Source organism: Penaeus monodon, chromosome 16 (genome assembly GCF_015228065.2).
Source record: "Penaeus monodon isolate SGIC_2016 chromosome 16, NSTDA_Pmon_1, whole genome shotgun sequence".
Taxonomy (NCBI): Eukaryota; Metazoa; Arthropoda; class Malacostraca; order Decapoda; family Penaeidae; genus Penaeus; species Penaeus monodon.
In genome coordinates, this window is record NC_051401.1 from 31,324,369 (window position 1) to 31,330,007 (window position 5,639).

Below are 5,639 nucleotides of genomic sequence, written 5' to 3' on the forward strand. Positions count from 1 at the left end.
TATCCTTTGCTGCAGGCTTCTTTCGTCAATTTTGGTCTACGTTGTCGGCTTGCATATGCCAAACATCAGATGGTATCCATACAAATTGATGTTGAAAGTTCGCTCTGTTTACATGTACGTCGCTTATGCAACTCCCATTTCTTCATCGGCCACCTGCCTTTGAGAATTTACGTCCGAAAGCACTTTGGAGTCACAGAAAACTACTCCAGAGCCACCTATACATTAAAAATTCCGTTGCGAGGATTATACCTGCCAGCTCCGTTTGTGTAGTGCGGCCGAGTTTTGTATTCTCATATTAACTTGATGTTGTAGTAAGCCATTTTGATACAGCGCAGCACAACGCTTTGTATCCAACTGTATGGATCCGTCCGGCGTAAACACTCATATGCTCATCGACCCATAGATCCTGTGTGTTCCTTCACCGTTGCTATCGCAATTTGTTTCAACACACAGTTATGCCCGTTTTGTTGTGGTAGACATTAGGTGCACGAATCAATGTTGAATTCTCCATGTGGAATGGATCGACCTTTTTGGTATTTTACTAATTGGAACCTGTGATTTTATATGTTCATGTGGTGATAGTCACGTCTACTTGCGATTTTATGTTGCGTTGTTTTTTTGGAAATCTGAGAGATAGAGGGTTCCCCTCAGAGATTTGACCCCAAATATGGTGGAAATAAATATTATTCTATCGAAATGGTGGTAGTTTAATGTCTGATCTCATGTTACTATCCCTTGCGGGTGCTCGGGGCGCTGAGGATATCCTCTGCTTCATTTTGCACTACCTCCAAGCTACCTATTTCTGATTCCTTACACTGCAACAGGGCCGTGCATGTAGTCTACACTGACCTATAAAGCCCAGTAAAACAGTCTGGCGAGCTTAACATTGATGCCATGTTCTTCCTTCCGACCAGACTTTCAAAGGTTTCAATCTCTCCCAGAGTCGCTTCTTTAGTGAAGACCAGGTCTGCATCATTTACGTTTACCCCGGATAATTTATACTTATAGCATATTCGGCTCCTGGGCACTATTGCAAAGTGGGTGGGGGTATGAATACCGAGTTGAGAGCCTTGTTTTCTCAGCAGAGATGAGTAATCCCACTCATAGAGCCCTTTGATGGAGTTTCTCGAGAATTATTTGCATCCTCTCTGTGTGATGCTATGTCACATATGTCCATCAGCAATTCATATAATGGATTCACCATCCCCAAATGGATATCTGCCACAGCTGCGCATGAGGACATTGACACTAGGCTGAGACTCCTTCCCTGTGGCGTCCCAAGTTTCAAAGACCCTGTTTTGAAAGTGGAACTTCTCAACTCCCTGAACATGGACAACTTGCAGATCTGTTCGAGAGATTCTTCTAATCATTCATATCTTACCCTGGATGCCAAAGATTACTAATTGTTCTAGGATACTTCTTTGTGCAATGTCAAAGCTGACTGAGGTCAGAAAACAGTGTGCGTCCCTGGATTATAGGTGTGAAAAAGTACTCTGCAAAGAATGTTGTGTGGCTACACCCGATTAGAAATCGTACAGTCTGTGAGATAATTTCCTTGTAACCTGTACCTGAGTCTGTTCAAGATTATCCTTTCTAGAATTTTGCATACACATGAGGTTAATGAAATTGTCAGTATTTATCAGTGTTGATTTTCGGTATAGGGATGATTAGACTGCGTGTCCGGGGCCAGGAGAATAACCGGTGACAACTTACTGTATAGGTACCCCACCCCAACCCCCCAACAGGGGATACCGGTACTTGAGCTAATAAGCAGAGGACACTATAGGTAATTTCCATCCCTCACCTGGGGCGTACGCTTTTTCCTTGATCATGCATGTTCATTCCACTCAGGGATCTACACAAGTCTGAGTGGGGGGGGTTGGGGTTGGGGTTGGTGTGGGGTGGTGGGGGGGGGGGGGGGGGGGGGGGGGGGGGGAGGGGGGGTGGGGGTCAGTATCAGAACATCCAATCTCATTGCAAATTTGCGTGCATTTTAGATTAAATAATGTGATCCTGAAACTATTTGTGGGAGTGGCTCAAGTTGGATGCTCCAGACTATTGACTAATGAGGCATATCTGCTTGTGCAAGAGACTATGAACTGCGGTGTTAGTTGGTTGCCTGAAATTCGATATTTTTTCTTCCAGACCTCCGACACTCAGCGGAAATCGACCATATTAATGCTTTATAGGAACTGTTCAAGTGTTTAAAGTTAAGTTAAGTAAGTTTTTATTTACCCCCTGCTATCTGCTCAGGCGTGGGCAATCACGCTTACAGTTTTGACATATATCTGACATTGTACGGGGGTGGTAGTCCTGTAACTCTGTATTTGTAGCAAGGTAAAATAGAAATATAATCAATACATCATACAAAATTATTACTTACATATGCGTTTGCCACTGTGTTAGAATACACTATTTATTTGTTTACGGTAGTCCTCACATATAATTTAGGGTATAGTACAGTATATCTTCCATGTATCGATGAAATGATTTCACATAGTTCTTTATACCTCTGTTAGTTGGTCTAGGCTGTATCACATGACTCCAAGATTAGTGCTCAGCGTTTCGTTTGTTTTCTTCGTTACACAGCTACATCTAGATTCCATCTGCACTTCTTGCACTGTGCAGTTGCCAGTACATTCTGTAACCTACACGTATTCGGCATAACCCGTCCACACTGTCTGGTTTGACTTCGGTGCCAACCTAGGAATGCTTGCCATCTCTATAATGATCGTAGTGCCTTATTGGTACGCTTTCAGGCTTTGAGTGTTAATCAGATCCTCTAGTTCTTCCTTTGAGAACTTTTCAATATATGTGCAACCCTAGCAAGAGGCATGCCCAAGATCTTGTTCACAATATTCCTTGCTGCAGGCTTTCTTTTCGCAATTTGTCTACGTGGTCGTGCTTGCGTATCCAACATGAGATGGTAATCCATACAAATTGATGATGAATTACGCTTCTGTTGCATAGGTTACGTTACGCTTAATCACTCACATTTCTTTCATCGCCACCTTCCTTTGAAGCATTTAACGCCGAAGAGCACTTTGAGAGTCACAGAAAACATACTCCAGAGCCCCTATACATTAGAATTCCCGTTTGCGAGGAGTATACCTGCCAGCCCGTTTGTGTAGTGCTGGCCCAGTTTTGTATTCCTCATATTAAGTTGATGTTGTATTAAGCCATTTTTGTATACAGCGCAAGCAACAACCAGCTTGTATCCGACTGTACGGATCCGTCGGCGTAACCTAAATATGCAATCATCACCCATAGATTCTGTTGTGTGCCGTTACCGTTGCTAGCGCAATTTGTTTCAACACACAGTTATGCACCCTGTTTTTTTGTGGTAGAATGTAAGGTGCACGATCAAATGTTGAAATTTTTTCCAGGTGGAATGGAGCGACTTTTGGTATTTTACTAATTGGACATTGAGTTTATAATGTTCATGGAGTTTTGTGTATCGAGTGGTGTGATTTGTCACGTCTACTTGCGTGATTTTTAGTTGCAGTTGTTTTTGGAACTGAGAGAATACGAGGGTTCCCTCAGTGCTTTGACCCAAATATGGTGGCATAAATATTATTCTATCCAGAAATGGATGGTAAGTAATTCTGATCTCATGTTTTATCCTTGCTGTGTCTCGGGGCGCCGAGGATAATCCTCATGAGCTTCATTTTGCACTAACTCAAACACCTATTTCTGATTCCTTACACTGGCAACAAGTGCTCATGGTAGTCTACAATGACCTATAAAGCCAAGTAAACAGTCGCGAGCTTAACATTGAATGCCATGTTCTCTTCCGACAAGAACTTCAAAGGTTTCAATCTCTCCCAATTCTCTTCTTTAGAGAGAAACCAGGTCTGGCAATCATTTACATTCACCCGAGATAGTTATACTTGTGGCATATGGTCAAGCTCCTGAGCACCTATGCGAAAGTGGGTGGGGGTATGATACATGGGTTTAGACCATGTTTTTCTCAGTGGAAATGACCAATCCACACTCATAGCCTTTGCTGTGATTCTGTCGGAATTATTTTGCATCCTCACTTGTGATGAATCTCTGACCATATGTCATCGCATAGCATGTAATGGATTTCACATCCCAGTGGGGATATCTTGCCACCAGCTTGTGCATGAGGCATTTGAACGCATAGGGCTGAGAACTCCTCCCTGTGGCTCCCAAGTTCAAAAGACTGTGATTGGAACTTGCTACTCCCCCTGAACAGGACACTTGCATATCTTTCGAGAGATACATTTCTAATCATTTTCAATATCTTACCCTGGATCCAAGCTTTACTAATTGTTCTAGATACTTCTCTTCCTTGCAATGTCAAAAGGCTGACTTAGGGTTCAGAAAAACAGTTGCTCCGTGGTTAGAGTGTGAAAGTACTCTGCAAAGCATGTTGTGTGCTACTCCCGATAGGAATCCTACGTCTTGTGGATACTTTACCTTGTAACCTTGTACCTGAGTCCTGTTCAAAATATCCTTTCTAGAACTTTGCATACACATGAGGTTAATGAAATTGGTCGTAATTTATCAGTGTTTGAATTTCGGTAGAGGGATGATTAGACTGCGTGTCCAGGGGCCCGGGCAAAATACCTTGTTGACAAACTTAACTGTATAGGTGCAAAAGGGGATTACAGGTACCTGATCTATAGGCAGAGCACCTATAGGTAATTCTATCCTCACCTGGGGCGGCGCTTTCCTTTGATCGTGCTGTTCAGTTCCCACTCAGTGGGATCGAGCAAAGTCTGAGGGGTCGTATCAGAACATCCAATCTCAATGGCTAATTTGCGGCAATTTTAGATTGACTAAGGTTGATCCGATATGTGTGGGGAGTGAGCTCAATTTGGACGCTCCAGCCCATTGACTAAGGAGCATATCTGCCTTGTGTGCAAGATGACTATGGAACTGCGGGGTGTTAGTTGGGTTGCCTTGAAATCGATTATTTTTTTTTCAAGACCTCCGACACTTGAGGTGTTATTGTTAATGCTTTAGGAACTGTTTCAAAGTGTTCATTCTGAAATGAGTTTTTAATTCCCGTTGGTTTTTGTTAGCCTTAAGAAATTCAATAGGTTGGTCACGGGTATTTTCCTGCTTGTGATATCATAAAAGCTCCTAATCGCTTTGTTCCCTTAATAATGTAGGGTCACCGACCCACTTAGGTTGTTTGAGCGTTGTAGTGCTGTTCTTGAAGGTTTCTTTGGACCGACACAAGTTTGTCGTAATCAGTGACTCACTGTTGTCATTTCCATGGAATTTATCAACCATTGTTACTGTGTAATCTTGTGCCAGTCATAGATACGTGGATTTAAAGTGATTGCTCAGGTAATGGGGTATAAAATTTGACCTTATTTGTTTTTGTAGACTGAGTATTATCACAGCGTATCTCGTTACCATTGCAAAGTGGTCACTGATAGCTTCTGTTGCAAGCTGCTGCTGCGTTTTTCCTGCACAAGATCCCTTCCTTATTCATAATCTGCCTAAAAAGGCACGGTGAGTTGCCCTGTCTGTTCTATACTGGTCATAGATCTTTTTGTTCACAAATGTCGACTCTTCGCCATTTTCATGCATTGGACTATCTCCAAATGTATAATGTCTAGCATGTAATCCTCCCATGCATATTGTGCCGTGTCTGAAGTTGG